At 46.7% G+C, this 13,636-nt stretch overlaps 1 long non-coding RNA gene and 1 pseudogene across 1 annotated transcript; one reads left to right on the top strand and one right to left on the bottom strand.

The window, feature by feature from the left end:
- Nucleotides 1-6,859: 6,859 nt before the first annotated feature.
- Nucleotides 6,860-12,667, bottom strand: LOC101140585 (uncharacterized). The gene is made up of 2 exons (XR_002008134.2): nucleotides 12,108-12,667; nucleotides 6,860-7,172 (listed from the first exon to the last, which is right to left on the bottom strand). It is a non-coding gene; the product is annotated as an uncharacterized lncRNA (long non-coding RNA).
- LOC115930275 (uncharacterized) lies at nucleotides 9,635-9,734 on the top strand (annotated as a pseudogene).
- Nucleotides 12,668-13,636: the final 969 nt, after the last annotated feature.

The raw sequence follows: 13,636 nt of genomic DNA, 5'->3' as shown, positions 1-13,636 counted from the left end.
TAAAATAAATAAAATAAAATAAAAGCCTTCTTCATGTCACTATTATAAACAGTACAAAACCTCAGCTGGTACTTTTGGCAAACTTTTTTTTTTTTTTTTTCTGAGATGGAGTCTCCCTCCATCACCCAGGACTGAGACTGGCCCAATCTTGGCTCACTACAACCTCCATCTTCCAGGTTCAAGTGATTATCCTACCTCAGCCTCCTGAGTAGCTGGGATTACAGGCGCACGCCACCACACCCAGCTAATTTTTGTACTTTTAGTAGAGACGGGGTTTTGCCATGTTGGCCAAGCTGGTCTTGAACTCCTGATCTCAGGTGATCTGCCCACCTTGGCCTCCCAAAGTGCTGGGATTACAGGCGTGAACCACCATGCCCGGCCTTGGCAAACTTTTGTAAAGGGTCAGATAGTAAATATTTTAAGCTTTGCAGTAAATATTTTTACTCACTATTGCAACTACTTATGCCAGACATTGCAGCAAAATTAAAAGCATTTCATAGGCAATATATAATATATAATGCATGAGCATGGCAGTGCTCCAAAAAAACTTTTTTTTTTGGAGACAGGGTCTTGCTCTGTCTCCCAGGCTGGAGTGCAGTTGTGAGACCATGGCCCACTGCAGCCTTGACCTCCTGGGCTCAAGCAATTCTCCTGCCTCAGGTCCCAGAATAGCTGGGACTACAGGCTGTGCCAGCACACCCCACTACATTTTGTATTTTTAGTAGAGACAGGGTTTAGCCATGTTGCCCAGGCTGGTCTGGAGCTCCTGGGTTCAAGCAATCCACCCATCTCAGCCTCTCAAAGTGCTGGGATTATAGTTGTGAACCACCACACCTGGCCATTTTTTTTTTCTTTTCAGATAGGATCTTGCTCTATTTCTCCTGCTGGAATGCAGTGGCACAATCGTGGCTCACTGTAGCCTCGACATCCCAGACTCAAGTAATTCACTTCAGCTTCCAGAGTAGGTGGGACAACAGGTGTGCCCACTAAGCCTGGCTAATTTTATTTTTGTAGAGATGGGGTCTCACTATGTTGCCAAGGCAGGGCTTGAACTCCTGGGCTCAAGTAATTCTCCTGCCTGGGACTTCTGAAGTGCTGGGATTACAGGTGTGAGCCACTGCACCCTGCCTCCAATAAAACTTAATAAATACTAACAGTTACTTCCCCAAGCATTGAAAACTCTTCTACAACATGAGTTTTAATGATGGCATAACAGTCCATATAGATTTTCATGATTTATTTAACAAAGTCTTTAATGTTGGACATTTAGTTTCTCTTTATTTGCTTACCTCAATCGGTGCTCATAATTGTTTTGTAACAATTTCTTTTTTTAGACGGAATCTGGCTCTGTCACCCAGGCTGGAGTGCATTGGCGAGATCTCAGCTCACTGGAACCTCCGCCTCCCAGGTACAAGCGATTCTCCTGCCTCAGCCTCCTGAACAGCTGGGACTACAGGTGCCCGCCACCACGCCCAGCTAATTTTTGTATTTTTAGTAGAGATGGGGTTTCACCATATTGGCCAGGGTGGTCTTGAACTCCTGACCTTGTGATCTCCCCGCCTTGGCCACCCAAAGTGCTGGGATTACAGGGGTGAGCCACCATGCCCGGCCTGTGGAAATTATTTTTAAAGTGGGGATGAGAAAAAAAAAAGAAAAAGAAAAAAGAAAGTGGGGATAAGAAAAAGAAAAATTGCTCATAGACCATTTATTCAGAGATTATAACTGCCCTCCTCATTATTATATATGCTTTTCAGGCTTATGATTATCTTTATTATTTATTTACTTATTTATATTTTTTAGACAGAGTCTTGCTCTGTCATCACCCATGCTGGAGTGCAGTGGTGTGATCTCAGCTCACTGCAACCTCCACCTCCCGGGTTCAAGTGATTCTCCTGCCTCCGCCTCCCGAGTAGCTCACATTATAGGCACGTGCCACAATACCTAGCTAATTTTTGGTTTTGTGTGTGTGTGTGTGTGTGTGTGTGTGTGTTTTTGTTTTTGTTTTTGTTTTTGACGGAGTCTCGCTCTGTCACCCAGGCTGTAGTGCAGTGGCATGATCTTGGCTCACTACAACCTCCACCTCTGGGGTTCAAGCAATTCTCCTGCCTCAGCCTCCTGAGTAGCTGGGATTATAGGCATGTGTCACCACGCATGGCTAATTTTTGTATTTTTAGTAGAGATGGGGTTTGACCATGTGGGTCAGGCCGGTCTCGAACTCCTGACCTCGTGATTGCCCACCTCGGCCTCCCAAAGTGCTGGGATTACAGGCATGAGCCACCACACCCGGCCTAATTTTTGTATTTTTAATAGAGACAGGCTTTGCCATGTTGGCCAGGCTGTATTATCACCTTTAAATAAAGCTGGGGTTACATTGTACATCCTATATTGTAACCTGAATTTTCACTTACCACAGTAATGAAGGTCTTCTCCCCTTCTGAGGTCCTAAACTTAGAATTGCTGGTCTCTGACTTCCATTATTCTAGTTTTACTTCTGTCTTCCCACTGTCTCACATCTACTCCCATAAGGGAGACCACACTGACCATCTGCTCCTCTTGGCATTATATTTCTTACTATAAAACTACAAATTGGCACCTGGCTTGCACATCTGTCTCTTAGGAGTTTGGTTACTGTTAGCTCTGTGAGCCTGAGTGATCACCTCAACTATCCTAGCAAAATAGGAGAGTTGGGGCCCTCCAAAGCTGAGAATTTGGGCATTATGAACTAAATAAAGCAACACAATACTGTCTGAGCAACTAGTCAAACCCAACCAGCCTCCTTCTCTGACAACTTTATTTTGCTTTCTTTAAGTGCCATACCAATTATTATAAGTGATGACTAGTATTTATCATTTTAAATGGCAAACAACCCTAAATGGCTTGGTGGAGGGCAAGTTCAGACATTGTCCTGGAGACTGGCTGAGAGTAGAAGCCCCTCTGCAGTATTCTTTGAAGTGCTGATTTTAGTTATATAAAATGCTGAATTGCCTCTCCCACTGTCAAAATAGCCTTTTATTTATTTATTTATTTATTTTTGAGACGGAGTCTCGCTCTGTCCCCCAGGCTGGAGTGCAGTGGCACGATCTAGGCTCACTGCAAGCTCCGCCTCCCAAGTTCACACCATTCTCCTGCCTCAGCCTCCCAAGTAGCTGGGACTACAGGCGCCCGTCACCACACCTGGCTAATTTTTTTTTTTTTTTTTTGTATTTTTAGTAGAGACGGGGTTTCACCATGTTAGCCAGGATGGTCTTGATCTCCTGACCTCGTGATCCGCCCACCTCGGCCTCCCAAAGTGCTGGGATTACAGGCGTGAGCCACTGCACCCAGCCCAAAATAGCCTTTTATACCTCTTCCTGTTTATGCTATCAAGAAGTTAGTATGTAGGCTTCAGAACTCAATTTTGATCTGCTCTTGATTAAACCTTGGTTTACAGAACTACAGTAGTTTTTCACATTGTAGAGAAAAAGTTGAACTATTTTAATAATGGATTTTCTGTGTGTATAGAAACTCCTACAATTGATTTAATTTTTTTTTTTTTTTTTTTTTGAGACAGATTCTTGCTTTGTCGCCCCGGCTGGAGTGATCTCAGCTCACTGCAACCTCCACCTCCTGGATTCAAGCAATTCTCCTGCCTCAGCCTCCCAAGTAGCTGGAATTACAGGCACCCGCCACCACACTAATTTTTGTAGTTTTTAGTAGAGATGGGGTTTCACCATGTTGCCCAAGGCTGGTCTCCGACTCCTGACCTCAAGTGATCTACCCTCCTCGGCCTCCCAAAGTGCTGGGATTACAGGCGTGAGCCGCCACGCCCAATCTTGAGTTAAATTTCTAAAAATCTCAACATAATGTGTTTGGCTCCTCTTCTTATTATGCTTAGAGTTAGGCACTAGCACATACTAGACCTAAACTTGACTGATTTGAAAAGACCACTGAAATCCATGATTTGCTGCAGATCCTCTGTGTCTGCTGTGGCCAATATAAAGAAACTTGGATGCACTTAATTTATGAAGACAAACTTTGTTGATCTGGAAGTTGAATGATAAATGTGAATCCAATGACGCCGTACCCCTGCGGATAATGGCAGGCTGGATGTAGCGTGTTAGCCGTCATATTCTGTGTGCTCCCTGTGATGTGGGCACTTCCATTCCATCGTAGTGAGGCCAAAGCAAAGGCACAGAGACCTGAATACAAACATGAAAAACACCTTACCACCTGGGAGTCAGGGGCAGGTTCAGGCACATCCATTCCTCTGGCATTTGAGCAGCTGTTTTCCACAGCATTAACTTAGCACGGCGGGGTAAGTCAGATTAGAAACCAATAAAAGAGTAGTATCCTCATACCACCCTCAACGTCTTCCTGCTTCACCAAAAAACCAATAAAAGACTGAATGTGGCCCTTTATCAGCTAGACCTCAAAATCTTCTTTGCTTTATATGCGTATTTCCAATAAAAAAGTACAAGGATTGTTAAAAGTCCTTATTTATTTATTTATTTATTTTTAGAACCAGGGTCTCACTCTGTTGCCCAGGCTGGAGTTCAGTGGTGCAATCATAGCTCAGTGCAGCCTCCAACTCCTGAGCTCAAGTGATCCTCCCACTTCAGCCTCCAGAGAAGCTGGGACTACAGGTGCATGCTACCATGCCAGGCTAATGCTTTTGGTTTTTTAAGAGTTTTGTTGAGTCAGGGTCTTGCTATGTTGCCCAGGCTGGTCTCAAATTCCTAGCTTCAAGCAGTCCTCCTCCCTCAGCCTCCCAAAGGGTTGGTATTACAGGCATGAACCACTGTGCCTGGCCTTAAAGTCCTTTTGAAACACAAGACAAGAAACATTTGGCCGTGCTTGGTGGCTCATGCCTGTAATCCCAGCACTTTGGGAGGCCAAGGCAGGTGGATCACGAGGTCAGGAGTTCAACACCAGCCTGGCCAAGATGGTGAAACCCCATCTCTACTAAAAATACAAAAAATTAGCTGGGCATGGTGACACGTGACTATAATCCCAACTACTCGGAAGGCTGAGGCAGAGAATTGCTTAAAACCCAGGAGGTGGAGGTTGCAGTGAGCCAAGATTTCGCCACTGCACTCCAGTCTGGGCAACAGAGCGAGACTCTGTCTTGAAAAAATTAAAAATAAAAATACAAAAATTAGCTGGGCATAGTGGCATGTGCCTGTCATCCCACCTACTCAGGAGGCTGGGGCAGGCGAATCGCTTGAACCCGGGAGGCAGAGGTTGCAGTGAGCCAAGATCGCGCCATTGCACTCCAGCCTGGGCAACAGAGCGAAACTCAGTCTCAAAAAAAAAAAAAAAAAAAGGAAACATTTATTGAACACCTAGTACATGCCATGCACTGTAGTGTGTGTGGTTTTATTTAATTTCATCTCTGCACAACCCTGGGAAATGGTCTATTAGCAGACGCAGAGGATAAGGCACAGGACGATCAGGTAACACATCCAGGGCCAAATATCATAAATGGCAGAATTCAAATTAAAGCCACCTTCCAAGCCATGTCCCTCCCATCGTCACAATACTGCATGTCTATAGCACAGTTGATGGGCATAACCCTTCTTAGCAACAGCAAGCAGCTGAGCAGAAAGTAATTGCAGGAGGCAGAGCCAAGAGGAAAACTGCTGAGAGTGCTGACGGTAGGTGGAGAGAACAGAAGCACACACCGTAGGGTGCAATCTTAGTGAGCTTTGTTTTCCTTCAATAGAGGTGAGTTCAGACCCAGGCGTGTCTCTCAAACATTCATTTCCCCTGCTTCGGCACCATAGACTTGAAGGATTGGACTCAGGAGTGGGGGAGGACACGGGGGAAGTTGCTTTCCTGGTGGTGAGGACCCCGGCCACTGTGGTAGTGTACAGCAAGTACAGGGTAACAGAAGGGCCAGCAGGAGGACACGGTGCAATGGTGTACCGAGGGACAGGAGAGTGAATCAGAGCCACAGGACAGAGCTCCACCTGTTTCCAGGGAAGTGCATGGGGGGCTCCCGGAAGCCAAAGGCAGCGCCCAGAGGCAGTGTGAAGAGGCCTTCCTCAGACCTCAGGGTTTCGGCAGGGATAGTGGGTGACCTGTGTGCTGGCTCTCCAGAAACTGAAAGCAGCAAGAGACACTTGGGCTCCATTTTTAGTTTTTCTGGTTTGTTTTGTTTTGTTTTTTTGCAGGCACTCGGTGGTTAGCTAGAAATAAAGGTGGAGGAACTGGGCAGTTCAAAGGCAGAGACGGCTTCCCCCACCCCCACTTCACCTCCCCTTTCATTCAGAAAAGCCACAAAAGCGTGGCCCCAGGGTGTGTGTGAAAGGAGGGAGGAGTGACTCCACCTAGCTCCTCTGGAGTAGAGGGAGGCTGTGGGCCTGGTGTCGTGCGTGCATGCCTGCATGTGCCTGTGTGTGTGCATGCTTGCCAGGTGCTCAAGGGTCAGGGGAAGCTGGCTGAGAAGACTGAGGAGATGGAGGGAGGTGGAGGGAAGTGTAATAGAAGGAGGTGGAGGAAGGTGGCTGCCATAGAGCTTTGGCTCTGGCTGGCCTGAGTCTCTTCCTGAAGTTGCAGCTGCACTTTGGGGCCAGGCGCTGTTGATACTGTGGGAATAAACGTGTGGCCAGCAGCAGAATAGAGACTCAGAGTCTTGAGAAAGAAAGTGGTGACTTCCCCCTCCTCCTTCCTTCTTTCCTGTACAGAGTCTGCCATCTGGGGGCAGAGATATGGGCAAGCCCTCATTATAATACTAGCAGTGAAGGGCTGGGCATGACAGGTGGAAACACCACTGACTCTAGAACTCAGAGCATGGAATTTGGTATGGTGGCAGGCAGGGGTCCAGAGGTAGTATTTGTTATCTATTGCTGTGTAACGAATTAGCTTAAGGCATAGCAGCTCAAGAGAAGAAATGTTTATTATCTCACAATTTCTTTGGGTCAGAAATACAGGTGTGGTTTAGCTGAATGCTTTCTGGCTGAAGGTGTTTCAGGAGGTTACAGTCATGCCACCAGCTGGGGCTGCCAACTCATCTGAAGGCTCAGCACTGGGGGACCGGAGTCCAAGCTCCCTCACATGGTCACCAGCAGGATTCAGTTCCTCGAAGGCTGTCATTTAGAGGCCTCCCTCCGTCCCTCCTTACAGGTCCTTCTCACAGGGCACTTCTGACATGGCAGCTGACTTTCTGGAGACCATCCAAGTGAGAAAGAGCCCTTAGAAAGAAGTGACAGTCTTTATATAACCTAATCTCAGAAGTGACAACTCATCCCTTCTACAAGTTTCTATTATTCAAAATTGCATCTCTAAATCCAGCTTACTCAAGGGAAAGGGATTACTAGGAGGTAGGGGTCACTGGGGGCCATTCTAGACGCTCCCTGTCACAGCATCCAAGCTGAGACCTACAGAATGACAGGAGTTCACCAGGCAGGGAGGCAGGAGGGAGTTGGGGGATGGCAGGTGCAGTGAACCATGGTTGTAACTCAGTATGGCTGCACAGAGAGCACTGCCTGAGGGTGAGCAGTGCTGTGGAGAGGCCAGCAGGGCCCAGAACTTGTACCATCTTTTAACCCGGGTTTGCAAGGGTGGACTTTATCCTGCAAGCATGAAGATCCTAAAGCTTGAGGCTAACGGTTAAGATTTGGCTTTAGAAAGATTACACTGCTGGCCCAGCTCGGTGGCTCACGCCTGTAATCCCAGCATTTTGGGAGGCTGAGGTGGGTGGATCACCTGAGGTCAGGAGTTCGAGACCAGCCTGGCCAACATGGTGAAACCCTGGTTCTACTAAAAATACAAAAAAATTAGCTGGGCATGGTGGTGGGTGCTTGTAATCCCAGCTATGCGGGAGGCTGAGGCAGGAGAATCGCCTGAACCCGGGAGGTGGAGGAGGTTGCAGTGAGCCAAGATGGCACCGCTGCACTCCAGCCTGGGTGACAGAGTGAGACTGTATCTGAAAGAAAGGAAAGGGAAAAAAAAGAAAGAAAAAAAAAGAAAAGAAAAGAAGGAACGTTATCACTGCTGTGGGGAGAATGGATTGAAGAGAGTAAAAGAGCAGAGGAAGGCCAGCTGGCGGGTGCGGCAGGTGGGGGGATTGAACTGAGGTGCTGGAGACGCTGAATGGCTGGCAGCAGCGCTGCTGCAGAGCTGGCGTCCCTGGGTGTGGGAACTGACTGCTTATGTCCGTCTTCCTCCTCTGGAACATAAGCTCAATGAGGACAGGGATTCTTGTTTGTAGTCTCCGGTATCCCCAGTGTTTACGACAGTGGTGCTAGATGAACGACTAGGACACCCCCAGGTTTCTGGCTTGAGTAACTGGGTGGAGCTATTCTCTAAGCTGTGAGGCACAGAGGGCAAACATGGACAGGAACTTAATATCTGAGAAATACTGAGTTTGAGGTGCTTTGTAGGCCATCTGAGAATAAATGCTTCGTAGGCAGTTGACATGCGGGGATCTGGAAAGCCTCTTAAAGAAATGGTGAGAGATGGAGACTTGAAAATCCAAGCACCTAGATGCCCGTGATGGGAGTAGTTAACATGGCCCTGGGACCCTTTCCCAGAGTTTCCAGGACACCTTACGCAGCAACAGTGCTTGCTTTGAAAGATAGTAAAGGAAGAAAGTCTTGCCAATTGTCGTTCACAAAAGAAAGTCAAAAATATGTTGCCAGAGAGGACAGGAGAAAGCCAGGAATCACAGGAAGCCAGAAGAGAGCTTCGAGTACTATGAGAACAGCACAGTAGGTTAGGTAAGGACTGAAAGGAGGCCAGTGAGTTGAAGCCCACTGTGGGCGGGGAGGAAGGAGAAAAGGAATGTTTTCCAGAAATGCAAAGCATTACTTAATATTTCTTTTATTTTATTTTTTTGAGATGGAGTCTGGCTCTGTTGCCCATGCTGGAGTGCAGTGGCACGATCTCTGCTCACTGCAACCTCTGCCTCCCGGGTTCAAGTGATTCTCCTGCCTCAGCCTCCAGAGTAGCTGGGATTACAGGCGCCCACCAACATGCCTGGCTAATTTTTGTATTTTTAGTAGAGATGGGGTTTCACCGTATTAGCCAGGCTGGTCTCAAACTCCTGACCTTGTGGTCCACCTGCCTCAGCCTCCCAAAGTGCTGGGATTACAGGCGTGAGCCACCATACCCGGCCTATTTTATATTTATTTTATTTTATATTTTTTGCTTTGTTGCTCAGGCCGAAGTGCAGTGGTACAATCATGGCTCACTACAGCCTCCACCTCCTGATTCTCAAGCAATCCTCCCACCCCAGCCTCCCACAGTGCTGAGATTACAGGTGTGAGCCACCACACCTGGCCTCCATTACTTAAAAATGTTTTAAATTAAAGGCTGGACACAGCCTCTAATCCCAGCACTTTGGGAGGCTGAGGCAGGAGGATCACCTGCAGTCAGGAGTTTGTGAGCAGCCTGGCCAGCATGGTGAAACCCCGTCTCTACTAAAAAATACAAAAATTAGCTGGGCGTGGTGGTGGGTGCCTGTAAACCCAGCTGCTTGGGAGGCTGAGTCTGGAGAATCGTTTGAACCTGGGAGGCAGAGGTTGCAATGAGTGGAGATCATGCCATTGCACTCCAGCCTGGGCAACAGAGTGAAACTCCAACTCAAAAAAAAAAAAAAATTAAAACTGTCACTTCCAAACACCATTAAAAAACAAAGTGCCTGATTCGGCCATACATATAGTAAAATTGGAACACTGGAACGGTAACAGAGAAGATTAGCATGGCTCCTGCACAAAGATGACACGCAAATTCATCAAGCATTCCTTTTTTTTTTTTTTTTTTGGAGACAGTGTTTCACTCCTATCACCAAGGCTGGACTACAGTGGCGTGATCTCAGCTCACTGCAACCTCCACCTCCCAGGCTCAATGGATTCTTCTGTCTCAGCCTCTGGAGTAGCTGGGACTATAGGCATGCACCACTGTGCCCAGCTTATTTTTGTATTTTTGGTAGAGACGGGGTTTCACTATGTTACCCAGACTGGTTTTGAACTCCTGAGCGCAAGCGATCTACCTGCCTCAGTCTCCTAAAGTGCTGGGATTACAGGCGCGAGCCACTATGCCCAGCCTCATATTTTTTATATTCATTTTGAAAAAAAACAAACATACAAAATATAGGTAAGCATTTAGATCACAAGTTCCCCAAATTGGTCTTTGTAGCAGCAATTTAGGAATCACCCGGGTGGTTTTTAAAAATACATATTCTGCCGGGCACGGTGGCTCACTTTGGGAGGCCGAGGCGGGCGGATCATGAGGTCAGGAGATCGAGACCATCCTGGTCAACACGGTGAAACCCCATCTCTACTAAAAATACAAAAAAATTAGCCGGGCGTGGTGGCGGGCGCCTGTAATCCCAGCTACTCGGGAGACTGAGGCAGGAGAATGGCATGAATCCAGGAGGCAGAGCTTGCAGTGAGCGGAGATCGCGCCACTGCACTCCAGCCTGGGCGACAAGTGAGACTCCATCTCAAAAAAACAAAACAAAAACCAGATTCTGGGTTTGCCCCAGTTCCATAAAATTAACCTCTCAAGGGTGAAGCAGGAGAAACTATTTTTTAATGTGCCAAGTGACTTTGAAGTGTGGCAAGCTTTTTAAACATTTTATTTGGAGTTTTCTGCTTTTATTATTTTTAATTGACACATAATAATTGTATATATTTATGCGGTACCATGTGAGATTTTGATATAGGCATACAATGTGTAATGATCTAATCAGGGTAATTAACATATCCATCACCTCAAAGGGTTTTGACATCACTCATTTAAACCTCTAAGAAATACTTTTCGGCTGGACGCAGTAGCTCACGCCTGTAACCCTAGCACTTTGGGAGGCCGAGGCGGGTGGATCACCTGAGGTCAGGAGTTCGAAACCAGCCTGACCAACATGGAGAAACCCCATCTCTACTAAAAATACAAAATTAGCCAGGCATGGTGGCACATGCCTGTAAGCCCAGCTACTCGAAAGGCTGAAGCAGGAGAATCACTTGAACCCGGGAGGCAGAGGTTGCGGTGAGCCAAGATTGCGCCATTGCACTCCAGCCTGGGCAACAAAAGCAAAACTCCTTGGCCGGGCGCGGTGGCTCACGCCTGTAATCCCAACACTTTGGGAGACCGAGGTGGGCGGATCACCTGAGGTCAGGAGTTCGAGACCAGCCTGACCAACACGGTGAAACCCCATCTCTACTAAAAATACAAAATTAGCCGGTCATGGTGGCACATGCCTGTAATCCCAGCTACTTGGGAGGCTGAGGCAGGAAAATTGCTTGAACCTGGGAGGCGGAGGTTGCAGTGAGCTGAGATCGCACCACTGCCCTCTAGCCTGGGTGACAGAGGGAGACTCCATCTCAAAAACAAAACAAAACAAAACAAAAAACAAAAGCAAAACTTCATCTCAAAAAAAAAAAGAAATACTCATTTTTCTTTGACTTTAAGCCCTTTTAGAATAAATAAAGCGGTACAAAATATTCATAGATTACTAAACTGTTAGAAGCCAATTGTTAAATTTAAGACTTTAATAGGGAACTTAAAGCAATCAAGAAAATAAACTCTCCACAAAGTTTTAAAAAACAACTATAAAATACATCCAGTAGGCCGGGTACAGTGGCTCAATCCCAGCACTTTGGGAGACCGAGGCGGGCGGATCACCTGAGGTCAGGAGTTCAAGACCAGCTTGACCAATATGGAGAAACCCCTTCTCTACTAAAAATACAAAATTAGCCAGGTGTGGTGGCGCATGCCTGTAATCCCAGCTACTCGGGAGGCTGAGGCAGGAGAATCACTTGAACCCAGGAGATGGAGGTTGCGGTGAGCTGAGATTGTACCACTGCATTCCAGCCTGGGCAACAAGAGCGAAATTCTGTCTCAAAAAAAAAAAACTCCTGTAGGTTTGTTATCAAGAAAATGCTGATGACTATAATTAGGACTATAAATTTAGTTGAGAGTGAGAGCTAGATTAGTAAATAAAATTGTCTATAAACATTTGTAAATCAGTCATCCTCCTGGGTACGGTTTGTAAAAGAACCCAGTGCTTAAGTGAAGAGCAGGGACAGCTCTTGGCTCTGGATGGGGGAGAAGCCTTCCTTGTTTCATAGTCAAGGAAAGCTCCCAGCTGACCATCACCCTCTTCTCTTGGAAAACGCCACAGCTACCTTCTTGCCATTCCTAGAGCAATTTTCCAGCCTGAGTTGTACCACTGCTTCCATTTCCTCGCCACTCTTGTTTGTCCCTGGCAGTTCACTTTGATTCTCAAAAGTCCATTAAAAACCCCTTCCAGGTCCTTGGGGATCCCTGGCCATGTAAGCTCTGCCACCAACAGCAGCCTTTCTAGTACAAAGTCTCTAGAGCTTTCCACAGCCTCTGGCTCGGTCTCTCCCTCTCCAGGCTGGCCACAGGCCCCCAGGGACCTATCTGCCATCTCTTGGAAATATCTTTCTAAATTCCCCACTCCCCCTCCTGCCTTTCCACGACTTTGAGTTGCAATAGTTTGCCCAGTTCCCCTTTTCCTTGTAGTCTTTAAAGATAAGTCCACAGGTTTTTCATTTGTTTATAAGATTTACTCTCCATCAGGAAATGAAAATAAACATAGGGAAGCTGATAAGTCACAGCTCCCCACCCCCAGCCGTTGTTCCGGGGAAGCCTCTCTAGCAAGGCTCAGGCTCAGATGTTTCCATCTTAAGGTTAAATCACACCAAACAATAGAAGCCCTTTGGTTTCACCTCAGTGGGCGGGATGTGCCTCCTTTCGTGGATCTCCTGCCCCACACAGGATTTCTCTGGACTCCTTAGAGTGTTTCTTCAAAACTAGTTCAATCTCGATCTAATTAGTCCCCAAAGAGATGCAAACCAAACGAGATGCCATTTTTGTTCTATTAGGAGGGCACAAAAATAAAAAATAAAAATTAAGCCTGATAATAGCCTGTTTGGGCCAGCTTGCTGGGAAGCGGACTCATTTTTACACTGCTGGAGGGGTTCGGAATCAAGAATCTTAAATATGGGCATCCCCTTCAATCCAGTAATCCCACTTCTAGGAAAATATCCTGAGGAAATAATCAAGATGTGCAGTCAAGAATTTATGAACAAAAGATACTCACTGCAGAGCCATAATTGAGAAGAACTGGAAAGGACTTAACATGCCTCCCAGGTGGGGCTTGGCTCTGCAAATCCTCATCTGACTCTATGATGGAATGGGATGCATCCGGTCATGCAGTCATCCGTGCGACAAATAGTTATTCAGTACCTACTCTGCGTTAGGTAAACAATGCAGAGTATTGTTAACTTGGCTGGGTAAACAGGTAAGTTCTCAGCCCCCCTGGAAAATCCATGATCTCCTAAAGTAAAGCAATTTAAAATTGTTCACATTATTTGTGTGTGAGTGTGAGGGGGCGCTTTATCACCCTCCACCTCTCATTCCCCCACCACAAGCAGTTGCCAAATTCAAATAATTTTTCCTTCAATGCCTCTCCCGTGTGACCGCTCCTTTTCTTTCCAAAGCAAATCCTAGGTCTGGGAGGTAACCCGATCACCGCGGAAAGAACGCCGACATGGAAATCTTAGGATTGGTTTCTCGTTCCAGGAAGTTGCGCTACTTTGGGCAAATCACGTCACCTCTGGGACTGTTTCTAATCAGAATAAAGAAAGGGCTGGACCAATCTTTCAGATCCTTTGAATCCAATCATTTT

The sequence above is a fragment of the Gorilla gorilla genome, chromosome 10 (genome assembly GCF_029281585.2).
Source record: "Gorilla gorilla gorilla isolate KB3781 chromosome 10, NHGRI_mGorGor1-v2.1_pri, whole genome shotgun sequence".
Lineage (NCBI taxonomy): Eukaryota > Metazoa > Chordata > Mammalia > Primates > Hominidae > Gorilla > Gorilla gorilla.
This window is presented reverse-complemented; position numbering and strand designations above follow the sequence as displayed.